The sequence below is a fragment of the Chlorocebus sabaeus genome, chromosome 13 (genome assembly GCF_047675955.1).
Source record: "Chlorocebus sabaeus isolate Y175 chromosome 13, mChlSab1.0.hap1, whole genome shotgun sequence".
Lineage (NCBI taxonomy): Eukaryota > Metazoa > Chordata > Mammalia > Primates > Cercopithecidae > Chlorocebus > Chlorocebus sabaeus.
The window spans coordinates 84,160,180-84,175,866 of NC_132916.1; positions in this window are offsets into that span (position 1 = coordinate 84,160,180).

Sequence of the window (15,687 nt, forward strand, 5' to 3'; positions counted from 1 at the left end):
CTGGTTCTCAGTGGACTTGCTTCTAACTATGACTTTTATTATCATCTAAAAGCTAATTGTTTGCAGCAATCATTTTTTATTATAAGTAATCATCAGCAGCATCATTAGTGGCTCAATTCGTGCCAAATAAATAAAATACCATTCTTTGTATAGGAGAATTCGTATTTCTTCAATACTGTACAAGTGCCTGTGGAGGCATCTTTAGATTACTTTTTTATGTATAAAATTTAATGTATTATTATTATTTTATCTATAGAATTTAATGTAATATTATTATTATTCAAACATGACTTTAAGTTTAATTCTTGCATTCAGGTTGTTGTGCCCGAAGTCCCTTCTATATAGAAACTTTATATCAGAGCGATTTTAATTATAATGATATCAAAAGTTGGTTTTGAGGTACCATCTTGTTCGCATGCTCAGTAGTCCTAAGCAATGTTTGCCATTTCATTCAGAATTTCCATCTACTCAGAAGCTGTATGGTCGCCTTCTGCATGTACAGTAGCCTTCAGGAGCAGGCTGAAAGCTTTCTTGTCTACTTCCATGTCTCTCTTCTCTATGACTGGGTCCCTTGGAAAAGATCGTGTCCAAATGTCAGATAAGTAAAGAGTTCCTTCTTCTGCCATCTCTGTTGGCACAATGGGTAACTTTGGAGAAAACTCTAGCAAGGAAGCCACAGTGTTCCAGGATCCAAAAATGTTTTGTCTTCTGGCTCAGCAGATGGCAAGGCCCCATTTTTAGTCTAATGCCGGAAGCACCTTCTACACCCATGTGACTCTGGCCTCTGCAAAGGGGGCTCCACGTCAGTGCCTCCCTTGTTTTTTTCAAGGAGAATGTAGAAAACTACAGAGGAGATGTCTCTTCGTTTTCTGCCTTCAAACACTGGTAGTCTGTCATATGTGACCCACTTATTCCTGAGCTGTTTCTCAGAGATTTTCCAACTGAGAAGATTTGTTTTCAACTGAGAAGGAAGCTGACTTATGTGGGGAAGTCTCAACAACATAGTTTATTTTCTGTCCTTTACCCTCTCACAGCAGTAGGGATGGCATTTTGTCTCATTTTCTTCCAGCCAATGAGTCAACAAATATTTCTTGAACAACTACGGTATGCATTGAGCAAATATAGGCTCTGGGAATAAAGTGAGAACAAAAGAGACCAAGTTTCTGCCCTCATAAATCTTCCAGTTTCAAACAAGTGAAAAAGCAAATTGGCATAATCATTTCTCCTGACCACTGAACAGTGACCTCAGGCCTCTTAGATCAGCTCTGATCTGGGAGATTAGAGGAGAGGTAGGACATAGATGTTTTTTCACGTAACGATGGTGTTCTGTAGATATGGTTCTTGTATCAGAACACCTATCTAGACACTCTTAAAATAATTCCAGGCCATTTCTATTTTCTGTAGCTGTATGCAAATCATATTGAAATATCAGGTCTTCTCCACTCCATTTCTCTCCTGACAGTGAGAAGCTTTTCTAAAATAGATGAAAATATACACAGTGACACAGAAATACAAAGCTAAATATCTATCATAGAGAAATGCAAATTAACATAACCACCATATTATTTTCCTAGCAGGAGATCCTAGCTAATATGAAATTTTATGAGGCATCACAGCACCCATAAAGTATGGGAATAAATAAGTGAATTCCTGAACAATGTGATGTAAATTTGATGTTACCTTTAAATATGAAAACTAAGCCTGTGATATATATCCATTAGGATCTTAGATTTGTTTAACTGGTTATCACTAATGCCCTATTGAAATACAATTGAAAATTAATATATCTAGTAGTAAAAAATATTACCATTAAAGAAAGTTCATGCATGACATTTTTATAGACTCGTGGACTCTCTTGAATTCAGAATGTGGGACAGATGGTCATATGGTGAATTGTTCTCACTCACTAATGCTTTCTGCTGCTTCACTGATTTTTGATCTTCGTATTGCTTCAGTCTCATTCAGAACGTATGGTAAATGAAAATTTCCAATTGTCTTCACAAAAGGTAAAATATCTTATTATGTCTATGATAAAAAATTACATAAATTTTATAGGCCTAAATCAAATAAAAGCCTTACTAAATTCATAGATTCAATGGGAAATTTTGAGTTTCTTTAAGAGTGAAAATGATTTTTCTGAGCTTACAATATGTTCAAATCCCTGTTTTTGTACTAAATATCTTTTTTATGTATTCATTTATTTATTAAGTTCATATTCAATAAAGTCATTCATTTAATTATTCAGTTATTTATTTCATCGTAGCTCCAGATGTATTAGTTTGGGCTGCTATAACAAAATACAACAGACTGGGGGGCTTAAACAACAGATATTTATTTTCTCACAGTTCTGGGGGCTACATGTCCCAGATTGAAATGCAGATTCAGTTTCTGGAGAAGATTATTTCTGGCTTACAGATGGCCATCTTTTTGCTGTGTTCTCACATTACAGGGAGAGACAGCTCTGATGTCTCATGCTCTTCTTATAAAGAAACCAATTATATCAGATTAGAGCCCTACTCAAAAGATCTCACTTAACCTTGATTGTCTCCTTATAAACCCTAATTCTAAGACAGCCGCATTGGGGGCCAGCGTTTTAACAAAAAAATTGTGGGGTGTGGGGTGGGGGCAAACAATTCAGTCCATAACACCAGGTTACCCCATTTTGTATCATTATAAAATAAAGTGAATGTTACTTTTGACATTTCATAAGACATAACAGTTTATATTCCTCTCATTGCAAAAGACAATTAAAATGTATATATTATACCTGCTGAATGACAAAAGCATTATGGTCCTGAATTGGCAAAAGTTTGAACCTCAGTGGCAAACATAGGTTGCAAATATCATTTATAAACATTTCAAAGCCAAAGCAGTCAATAGTGTGCTATGAAACCAAATGATACAATTTTTCATGTAACCTTTGGAAATTATACTACTCCTTATTATGATTATTAAGTTTAGGTGCCGTTCACACTGGGTTTTTTAATACCTGGCAACAACAAATCAACTATGGTGAGCATCCTAATTCAAAAATTCAAAATCCAATATTCTCCAAATTCTGAAACTTTTTGAGTGCCAACATGATGCTCACAGGAAGTGTTCACTGAAACAGTTCAGATTTCGAATTTTCAAATTAGATATGCTCAACAGGTAAGTATAACTCTAATGTTCCAAAATCTGAAAAAGTCCAAAATTTGAAGCACTTTCACTCCCAAAAATTTTGAGTCAGGGATAGGGATACTCAACCTGTATTTCATGACAGGCATAAGTTTTATTATGGAAATGCCAGCATTTAAGATAATACTTATGAGAGTGGCATTGGTTAAATACCAGTCATTTATTGCTCTTGGGCACAACTGATTGGAAGAGGGCTGTGCCCATGAAGGCGCTACCAGCAAATTCTCATACCAACACATGATGATAAACCAGACTAATTATTTCTTTTAGAAATTAGAGCTGTAGTTTATGAACAAGCTTACCAAGTTTAGAGGCATCAAAAAATAAAGGAACAAGGACAAGCAGTGAATGCATGAGTAGGTGGTAGGTGGGAGAAGGGATAGCATAACTCTGTCAATGCAGAGCCCAGAAACAGGATTTCAGCAATATCCCTTATAGACGAGTGCAATAAATAATTTAAACTTGTCCAATGACAGGTCTGGCTTTTGCCCTCAGTTCCTGCACGGTAATCTCTAATCCCTTGGATGGATACGCTGCCTCATAAAAATATCTTGGTTTACCTGGGGGGCTTCAGCCATCCTAGGCAATCTTACAACGTGATCTGTGGTATCGGCTAGACTTCCAGAGTGGTTAGAGACTGAGATCAGCCGCATGTCCAACCAACCATGTCTACATGATAGGACCTCAATAAAAAGTCTGGCTCAGGTGAGATTCCCTGGTGGACAATATGCCATTTGTTTTATTACATTCTGTTGCTGGGATAATTAATTCTGTCCATAACTGCACAGGGAGAGTACAACTGGAAGTTCCATGTTTGGAACTTTCCTGAAGTTGTCTTATGTGTCTCTGCAACTCGGGTAATTTTAATCTGTATCCTTTCACTGTAATGAAACATAACTGTCAGTAGAATAGCTTTCAGTGAGTTCTGTGAGTCCTCATAGTGAATGATGGAAACTAAGGTGGTCTTGAGGACCTCCAAACTTACAGCTGGTGTCAGAAGTAAGGACGGTCTTGTGAACCATTATGTAACATCACAGTAGGGAAAAGGAAAATAATCCATTTGACACACCTGCTAGGCATCTTGAATAAGGCCTAATTATACGTCGTTGCATGCCCTTTTCCAGGTATATGAGGTCGAGCTGTGTGTATAACTTCTTTCTGCATTTTCACAGATATCCCTAGAGTAGACTCTCCCACTTGAAGATATTTAAGGGAGCATAAGAGAGCACCATAATAAGCCCACTATTATAGTTGAAGAAGTAGAGTATATTTGCAATTTGTTTCATTTTTAAAATTCGCACTTGCACATATGCTGTATGAAATTCAAGTATTTATAGGAGAGATTTGTTATGGTCTATGAACTCTGGTAAGAAAATATGAGATAAGGACAAGAAAACAAATGTGGATAGCTGTAAAACAACAACAATAAAAAATATTGCTGTGGAAATGTTGCTCTTTGGGTTTAGAGGAGAGTTAATCTAAGGTAGCTGGTAGGCTTTATGAGATGAGAAATGGCTTTTATTAGAGCCATCCTTGTGTTTACCCTGCTGCTTCTGTGGTGCCTCCCTGTGCTCTGGACATTTCCTTTCACACGGTTACTCTCACCAGAAAATGCCTGCCCTTGATTCATTTCCTTGGGACCCGATTCCTTGTTTTCCAAGGTAAAGGTTGTTAATATGATAAATTTCCCTTGGCTGAGTTATTTTTGCTGTTGGCCTAATATAGAAGCACTCAGTGATAACATTTATATTTTCCAAGATCTCTTGTAATGTGTATCCAAAAATCAATGAAACCTCTCTAATAGGAACCTTTTAGGTAGACTGGTAGTGGAGATATTTGGCTTCCATTATTTTGGAAAAGTACTAGGAGACCTATGTTTAATTCTGACACTAATGAATTGTGAGACTTCAAAGGAGTGAACCCTCTTCTGTATACATATCTGGTCCTACAGTATTATACACAGGGAGACCCTGCCAATGACTGACAACGTTTTCTTTATGTAGGGTGACCATATATCCCAGTTGGTGTGAGTCAGTGACAATTTATACGTTGCCTCAACATAATTATGAATTAATTAGTTATTAGTAGTCCCTCTTCATCCTCAAAAGTGTTCCAGTTTAGATGATATCCAAGTAGAATTTGTGCCAAATGCCCAGTTATAGGAAACTTTCCCATTATTACTTTCCTAACAATCCCAGAGTGGTAAGCACAGGTGAAAGCTACTTGCTCGAGGAACTGTAGCTAAATCTCACTCCAGGTTAAAAACCAAATCCTTCAGCACCTGACTTAGGCAATACCTTCTTTAAATTATTACAGTGACTGAGTTATTTTACTGAAAAGGTCTTAATATAAAAGTTCTGTGCCAAAAAGGAATTAGAGATGATTTTTAGGAAACCAATATAATATTTTTTCTTGATTATTTGTTCTTTTTTACCCTCCACTTTTGCCCCTGCTGATAATGTAAATCAAAACTGAGCAAAAGTTATCTAACTAATTATGTAGGTTTACATTTTCTTCATTTCATTGAAATCCTCCCTTTTTGAAAATCCCGTCCATCCAGAGACTCTAGTGAGTATATTCATATTTCAGACAAATCTGCCTTTGGTAATCATCAAAAGGTATTTTCTTTAATAAGTGAAGCTCGGCAGGCCCTGCAGCTGTGTTGTTTATTTTATAGCAAGCACAAAGACAATTTATTTTTTAAATACTATAATTAGATTAGTGTTCTCTTTACTGAAGCATCTGTAGGAAAATGAGAGTGTGTTTCTTTGAATGAATGAGCAGTCACATTTATTTTTATTAAATCTGAACTTGTCCTCTGAGATAGCTGAATTTAATTTTATGTTCAAATACAACATGTAAGAGTACAATTTTTTTTTTCAGATAAAACCACAGTCCCCCAAAAAAGAAGGTTGGACTAAATTGAATCTTCTGATTCCAATTTTATGAACTGCATTAAAATCTCTCTAGGGTGCAGGATTATGTTTGTGTTGAAAAATGACTACATTAAGATATGTATTTGCATACATAAACAAATATATTGGGATGGTTATCTATGACCTGTCATTGACATAGAGAATATTATAGAATATAATATGATTATACCTTTGTTATTACTCTACAGGTCTTTACTAAAAAGTTTTGGAAGTGCTGATTATAAATCAAAAAGATTTATTTCCAAAATAGAGACATTTTTAATGTTTTGGATACCAGTTTGTCAACATCGTATCCTTTAAATGGTTCCTTAGGACTGTCTAGACAGTAATTAAATCACCCAGGAAATAAGTCATCACATATTGACAATCACTTTTCCCTTTCCCTTTTGCATAGCCAATAAGGAAAATATTTTCCTTTCTTTATGCCCATTTAATCTTAGCTGATGAAAGCAATTTAGTGTTGGTGTTATACCTTTAAGAATGGAAAATTATTCTCATTCTGTATTTTATAACAACAAAACTTAGTGGCTTAAAACAACAATTTGTTATTACCTTTCATGGAGTGTGAGTTCACTGAACTCAGCTGGGAGGTTCTTGCCTGGTGCCTCTCAATCAGTAACAGTGAAATGGTGTCTAGAACTGGAGTTATTTGAGGGCTCCACTGGGGTAGATATCCAAGTGAGCATTTTATTATATATAACTGACTTTTCAGCTGAAAAGTTTCAAACAGCTGGGAGCTGGCAAGTTTTCTCTCTCTCCCTCCTGCCCTCAGCCCTCCTTCTCCCCCATATGCCTCTCTCCTTCCTTTTCTACATGGCTTGTACAGCTTGGCTGATTTGAGCTTTCTCTCAGCATGTCAGCCTCAGAGTGATTGGGCTTCTTACTTGGCACTAGCTTCCCACAGAGCAAGTATTCTAAAAGACCAAGGCAAAATCTGCATGGCTTCTTATAGCCTGACCTTAGAGGTCATTGAGTATCTCTTCTGCTGCTTTCTATTTGTTACACAGCATCATCCCAAAATCAGGGTTGGAGGGGATTGCCCCGGGGCATGAGTACTAGAAGGTATGGTTCATTGAGATGGGGGGAAGGTGGAATTTATTTGCAAAAGCAACTAAAAATTAGAACAAAACATGAATTTTAAATAAATTTAGTCATGATAAGAAAATAAATGCCATCAACTCCTCAAACCCAAAAACTTGCCCATAAGTTGTTTTCAGAATCATTATGAGTCTTACATTTATCTCCTCAAATAACTGTAGCTACTTTTGTTACTTATTTTTAATGTTATTGTTTTACTCCTTTAATTATAGTGCTGTAATAATATTCTTCTGTACATTTTTACAAAATATAATTTTATTTTAAAAACATGAGTGAAACATGCATTTGTGAGCTTGCTTAATAATGTTACATTGCCTCTGATGAAATTATTTGTTAACTTTTAGGACATAATTTATCCGATTAATAAAGAAGTCTTATAGTCAATCATCCAAGTGGTAACATAACTTGCTACAATGAAAATAATGTTTAAAATATGTTTTATGATTATATTAAGAACTAACAAAGGAATGTATCGATTTTTCAGTAATAATGGTTTCTAGTATTTTGCTGTAATTTACAGTTATGATGGTTAATATCTCTGAAAAGAATTGAGGTTAATTTATTTTTCAAACAATATTTTGGATATTTGAATACCTAATTTCTATTAACTAGATAATTTATTATTCAAGCTCTACCTCTCTTTATATTTAAAAGCATAAGATACTTAAGGGAATATATTATTTTTGTATAATTTCTGAAGAATACAACAAAGATCTTTTACCCGGTGGAAAAAAATATAGAATCCACTGAATGAAAATGTATTGTTTTCAGAAAATGAACATGAAAACTTTAAGAACTACACAAAATTTTCAGTATTGTTTTCCTTGTTGTTTTTTCTCTTGTGAAAATATTTTCCTATTTGTTAATAAATCAGTGTACTTAAAATGCATGCAATCACCACTTCATTTTTAACTTCCTCCCAAAACAGTTTGAGCTATAAACTCTGATGATTTCCACTTAGATAAAAGGTTAGAGACAGTCCTAAAACCAACTGTGAAAAACAACACAGAATGTTATAATCTGTATTTTTCCACAACTAAATTGATCAAAAAGTCTTCCGATTGAGAGTTATTGTTTTAAAACAGGGGTTATGTCCACGATAAGCTTTATCTAAGGTATTCTTTGGAATTTAGGTGTAGAAAAATTATGGACAACCTTTTAGATATGGGTCATAAATTTAAAAATAGACTGTTTTATTTAAAAAAAGACTGTTTAATAAAGTACCAGACACAAAAGGAAATAAAAAGAGAGGCAGGTAAGTAGAAAAAAAAAAAAAGCCTCTTAAAATATTAAAAAATAAAAGAAGAGGAAGCTAGAATATGAATTCTAAAAGGAGACTAAGTGTTAGAGGCAGCTATAGAGCAGTGTTCTTAACAAAGTCTATGAGGTAGAACGAATAAAGAAATTCTTTGTAGTAACTTCTGATAAAAGAAAAAGAAAGAAAGAAAATTCTTACAATCCAATGTAACATACAAAAAAAGTATTGCAGAAAAATGAAATCATAATTTACAAGCCAATTTTTACCTTTAAGAGAAGCGCAATATTCTAGAAAAATAATCTATGAAGCAAGGTTGAGTATTATTACTTTTCTTTGTATTCTATTCTTCTATAACTATATTCCAATATCTTCTTGGCTTGTTTTGAGAGCTTATTTGTTCTGTCATCCTAAAGGAGGCAAAGACTGCAGTGCAGTAAGAAAAGGCGTTTTTTGGGGTCTTAGGAATTGCAATTTAGGAGTCACAGATTCACGTAGAAACCAAATTATATTCCAACAAAGGGGAGGGAAATGGAATTTTTAGGAGTAAATCAAAAGGAAGCTGAAGATGATTACACAAATTGTTTAGGAAAAATTATTTGTGGAGGCAGCTGTCTTAGTACATAAGTCCATAGTTCATTGGTTGTTGCTGTTTAGGAGTTGTGGCACTGGTGAAATTTAGTTGTTTTCCAGGATGTTGTGGTAGTTACAGTTTGACCCAGTTCAAATGTGCAAGGTCATTTTTCTTTTTTTTTAACTTGAAGGCAGTCCTTCTTAGAATGGCTTCCTGACTCTTATTTACAGCTCTGAATCAGAGTGCCACCATTTTGTATGTCACATTTCACGCTCTTGACTAAAGATGTTTTATTCTTTAAAATAAAATCCCAATCTATTTGTGGATACATGTATGAGATTGACTTCTATGTAATACACATATTATATCTTTGTTTTCCATTCCTGGATTATTTTATATCACCTGTGCCCTGAATTTTCTCTACAAGGAATAGCATTATCGTCTACCTTTTAGCATATCTGTTATATTTTTCTATCAGAATAATTAACTTTTTAACAGATTTTTATTTTAAGCTCAGACTCACATGGCAAAATGCAGTGGTAGGAATGGGCAGGATGGAGATGATGGTGGTGGTATTGGTATAGTAGAAAGAATTGATATAAAGTAAAATATATATAATTACATATATATGTAAAAATTCTTATAGAAGAAGATTTAGGAATTTATTTTTAATAAAGGAAATGGAGTATTTTCAATGTTGTGCCTCATAATTAGAAATGATAATAAGTGTCCTTTATTCTATTTCAACTAGAAGAACTTAGGTGGAATGCCATATTTTCCAGATAGTAAACACAAAAAAAGTGTCTTTTATTTCCGTTTGAAATTGTTTGTGTTGAGCCTGACTTGTTTGTAACTTAGCTCATTCACTGTTAAAGATGCTGAGCTACTTCTGCCCTGTGGACTTGCTGCTTTTTCCTTAGCCCACTGCCTGAAGCTGTGCCTAGGGTGTCCTTAAAATGTGTTTCTCCAATTGTTCTACTCTAACTCAGGACACAAAAGCTGTATAGGGTTCCTGATGTTATTTATTCTCTTCACAACCCCTCCCTGTAAAATGTGTTACTACCAGGTGTATTAATTTAAATTGGTGACTTTTCATTCTCAAGCTCCTTGCCTGTGATCTGGTCTTGCTTAGGAGTAATCCTGAATAAACTACTCAGGACCTTTACTATGTCCTTTCTGATATTGCTTTTATCTTTCCCAAAAGTTGAAAAGGTTTTAATCTCTGGAGAAAATATTCAATAATATTTTCCAGCTTGAATATAATCTTATGAGACTACGTTTTTATATGCAGTTCATCATTGACTTAAACATTGTTATGTGGCCTATATGATATTGATGATCTTGACCCTGTGTATGTGATATAGTTTGGATATGTGTCCCTGCGCAAATCCCATATTGAATTTTAATACCTAATGTAAGAGGTGGGGCCTGGTGGGAGATGACTGAATCATGGGGGTGGATTTCTCAGGAATAGTTTACCACCATCCCCTTAGTCTTTTTCTCATGATAATGAGTGAGATCTCCTGGGATCTGTTTTTTTTAAAGTGTGTGGCACCTCTTGCTTCTGCTTTGCCATGTGACATAAGTGCTCTCTATTCACCTTTGCCATGCTTATAAGCTTCCTGAGACCTTATCAGGAGTGAATGTCACTATGCTCCCTGTATAGCCTGCAGAACCATAAGCCAATTAAACCTCTTTTCTTTATAAGTTACCCAGTCTCAGCGTATTTCTTTATAGCAATGTGAGAATGGCCTAATACAGATAATTGGTACCAGGAGGAGGTATTGCTTTAAAGACACCTGATGATGTGGAAGCAGCTTTGGAACTGGGTAACAGGCAGAGATTGGAAGAGTGTTGAGGACTCAGAATAAGATAGGAAGATGACCAAAATGTTGATAGTGATTGATATGGACAATGAAGTCCAGGCTGATGAGGTCTCAGATGAACATGATAAACTTTTTGGGAACCGAAATAAAGTTCACTTTTGTTATGCTTTAGCAAATAACCTGGCTGCATTATATCCATGCCCTAGGGGTCTGTAGAGGTTTGAACTGAGAATGATTATCTAGGATATCTGGTAGAAGATATTTCTCAGCAGCAAAATGTTGAAGATATATCCTAGCTGCTTCTAACAACTTATGCTCAGATGTGGGAGCAAAGGAATGACTTGAAACTTATATTTAAAAGGGAAGCAGAGCTTAAAAGTTTAGAAAATTTGCAGCCTGGCCATTTGGAAGAGAAATAAAAAGCGTTTTCGGGATAGGAATTCAAATGCATTGCTGAATATCCACTTGCTAGAGTAATTTGCCTAACTACAAAAGAAGCAAATGCTGAAAGCCAAGCCAATGAGAAAAAGGCCTTGAAAGCATTTCAGAGACTTTTGCAGCATGCCCTCCTATTACAAGACCAGATATTTAGGAGAGAAGAATGGTTATGGGCCATACCCAGGACCCCACTGCCTGGTACAGTGTCAAGATGCTGCTCCCTGCATCCCAGCTACTCAGGATCTAGCTTTCACTCAAAGGGGCCCAGGTAAAGCTTAAGCCACAGCTTGCAAGGATGCAAGCCATAAGTCTTGGTGACTTCTATGTGGTGTTGAGTCCGTGGGTGCACAGAGTGCAAGAGCTGAGGCTTAGGAGCCTCCACCTAGATTTCAGAGGATATATGGAAAAGCCTGGTGTCCAAGTGGAGACCTACTGTGGGAGTGGAGCCCTTACAGAGAACTCTACTAGGGCACTGCAGAGGGGAAATGTGAGGCTAACCCCCCACCCCACCAGAGTCCTTACTGGGGCACTGCCTAGTGGAGCTGTGGGAAGAGAGACAGACCCAAGAATGGTTAGATCCACCAGCAGCTTGTATCTTGCAACTAGAAAAGCCACAGAGACTTAACTGCAACCCATGAGAGCAACCTCAAGGTTATACCCTGTGAAGCCACAAAGGCAGAGCTGCTAATGTCTTGGAAGTCCACTGCTTGCACCAGCGTACCCTGAATGTGGGACATAGATTAAAGGAGATCATTTTGGAGCTTTAAGATCTAATGATGGTCCTGCTGAATTTTGAACCTGTGTGGAGCCTTTCTTTTGGATGATTTCTCTCTATTGAAATAAGAATGTTTACCCAATGCTGATAGTCCCCATTGTATCTTGAAAGTAACTAACTTGTTTTTTATTTCACAGACTTACAGATAGAAGGGACTTGCCTTATTTCAGGTGAAATTTTGGAGTTTGAACTTTTCAATTAATACTGAAATGAGTTAAGACTTTGGGAGACTATTGGGAAGGCATGATTGTATTTTGAAATGTGAGAAGAACATGAGATTTGTTGGGGACAGGGCCAGAATGTTATAGTTTAAGTATTTGTTCCTTCCCAATTTCATATTAAATTGTTATCCTCAATGTTGGAGGTGGGGCATTGTGGGAGGTAATTGAATCATGGGGGTGGATTTATCATGAATGCTTTAGTACCACCCCCTTGGTCCTATTCTAGTGATACTGAGTGAGCTCTTGTGTGATATGGTTGTTTAAAAGTATATGGCATCTCCCCACTTCTCGCTCATGCTCCTGCTCTCACTATGTAATGTGTAAATTCTTGCTTCATCTTTCACCATGATTGTAAGCTTCATGAGGCCTCTACAGAAGCAAATGCTGCCATGCTTCCTGTATAGCCTGAAGAACCATAAGTCAATTGAACCTCCTTATTTATAAATTATCCACTCTCAGGTATTTCTTTATAGCAATGCAAGAATAGACGAATGCAGTAAATTATAACCTAATGGGTTCTTCTTGCCTGCTACACCAAAAAGCCAATACACTGAGACAGCAGTGTTGCAGCAAAGAGTTTAATTATCACAAGGCAGCTGAGTGGAAGGATAAGCAATAGTTCTCAAATCTGCCTTCCTAAAAGCTCAGCGTCTAGCATTATTAAGAATAATTTGGTGGGAAGAGGCTTAGGGAATGGGTGCTGCTAATTGTTTGGTGATGAAATCACAGGAGTGTCCAAAATGTCTTTGTATGCTGAGTCAGTTTCTGGGTGGGGAGGAGTCATAAGACTGGTTGAATCAGTTCTTGGTATGAATCATGGGGATCCAGGTGGTGGATCTGGATGACCTCGATTGGTCTCCCTGAATGTAAAAGTCTCAAAAAATCTCAAAGACCAATCTTAAATATTGAGAATAGTGATGTTATCTATAGGAGTAATTGGAGAAGTTACAAATCTTGTGACCTCTAGCTACATGACTCCTGAGCAGTAAACAAACTAGGGTACAATGGCTGGTTATTGCTTAAGTATGTATAGGTCCTAGCAGATTTCAGACCTCTCCCATAATTCCAAACTTGTAACCTTTCATTAGATTTACAAAGGTCATTTTGGTTCCTGAACAAAGATGGGGTTAGTTTTGGGAAGGGACTATTATTATCTTCTTTAAAGTTAAACTATGAACTAAATTATTCCCATAGTTAGCTTGGCCTATGCCCAGGGCAGTTAACTTGTGAGGTTAGAAACCAAATGGAATCAGCTACGTTGATATTGGATTTCTCTGTCATAATTTTTGCAAAGGCAGTTTTATGTAGGCCTAGGCTAAAGTATATTTTGCAGTCTTAGTGTTTAGCAAAAAAGTTTAAAAGGTAAAAATTAAAATCTTAAAGCAAAATCTTATAGAAGAATGGTACTAAAAAGAAAATATTTTTGTATTGCTATACAATGTGTTTGTACTTTAAGCTAAGTATTATTACGAAAGAGTCAAAAAGTTAAAAGACTTATTATTACGAAAGAGTCAAAAAGTTAAGAGTCATAAAGTTAAAAGTTACAGTAGATATGAGCTAATCTATCATCGAAGAAATAAAATAATTAAAATGAATTTAGTGTAGTCAAAGTGCACAGTATTTATAAAGTTTACAGTAGTGTACAGTAATGTCCTTAGGCTTTCACATCCACTCGCCACTCACTCATTCACTCAACCAGGGCAGTTTCCAATTTGTCAAGCTCTATTTATAGTTAAGTTCCTGAAAAGAAGAAAAACCAAACACTTTTTCCTGTGTTCTCACACCACAACAATCAACACAGAAGACTTCTGTGACCAAATATGTGGAGACTTTTCCCTACACACTAAGTAAGCAATCAGTTCTGAAGTGAACACCAGCTGGTTCTCTTCCAACTTAATTCTGACACTATCTACCTGAAGATACCCTCAAATCCCAAGGGGTGAAAGCTCAGTCCCACAAGACTGTTCCCCTACTTCTAATGACCATTCACATTCCCCATGCTGTTTTCCTTGTGCTTCTGATCACCTGGTTATAAATCAAAGTTTCCATGATTCCCTCCTTAGGTTTAATTACATTTTTAGAGTGGCTCACAGAGCTCAGGGAAACATTTACTTATGGTTCCTGGCTTATTATTAAGGGACATAAAGGATGCAGATGAAGAGAGATGCATAAGATGATGTATGGTGAAAAGGGCATGCCAACCTCCAGGAACCTCCATATATTCAGTTGTCTGCAAAACCTCAGAACCCTGTCCCTTTGGGGTTTTATAGAAGCTTTGTGTTGTGGGCATGATTGATTAAATCTTTGTCCATTCACAATCAAATTAGCCTTCAGCCCCCACTCCTCTCCCTACAGATGGGGATAGGGGTTTGGGGGTATATTCGTTCATTCTTACATTGCTATAAAGAACTACTTCAGACTGGGTAATTTATGAAGATAAGAGCTTTAATTGTCTCACAGTTCCACAGGCTATAAAGAAAGCATAGCTGGGGAGGTCTCAAGAAACTTACAATCATGGTGGAAGGTAAAGTGGAAGCAGGCAGGTCCTACATGGCTAGAGCAGGAGGAAGAGAGTGAAGGCTGTAGTGCCACACACTTTTAAACAACCAGATTGCATGAGAACTCACTATCACAAAAACAGCAAAGGGGAAGTTCGCACCAAGATCCAAGTACCTCCCACCAGGTCCCTCCTCCAACATTTGGAATTACAATTTGACATGAGACTTGGGCAGGGGCACAAATCCAAACAATACTAGGGAATGAAAGGGTAGAGGGGAGCAGAAAGTTCCAATCCTCTAATCATGCCATTATTTTTCTATGACTAGCTACTTCCTGAAGCTACCTAGGGGCTGCCAGCCATCAGTCAACTCATTAGAATACAAAAAGATCTCACCTTTGAGATTCTAAGGATTTTAGGAGTTGCATAGCAGAAAAGAGGGAGGAGCAGAAAATATATTTCATAATATTAAGTGCCCAATATAATTATCTCATGATTACCTTTTATTCCATATTTTTACTGTACCTTTTTGATGTTTAGATACACAAATATCATTGTGTTACAATTGCATACAGTATTCAGTACAGTAACATGCCATACAGGCTTATAGCCTAGGAGAAATGGGCTACACCATTAGCCTAGGTGTGTAGTAGGCTATACTATCTAGGCTTGTATAAGTACACTCTATGAGGTTCACACAACAATGAAATTGCCTGAGAATGCACTTCTCAGAATATAATCCCATCATTAAGTGAGACATAACTGTATATGCAGTTGATACTTGAACAATACAGTTTTGAGCTACACAGTTTCACTTATGTGTGAATTTTCTTTCACCTCTGCCACCTCTGAGACAGCAAAATCAACTCTTCCTCTTCCTCCTCCTTTGC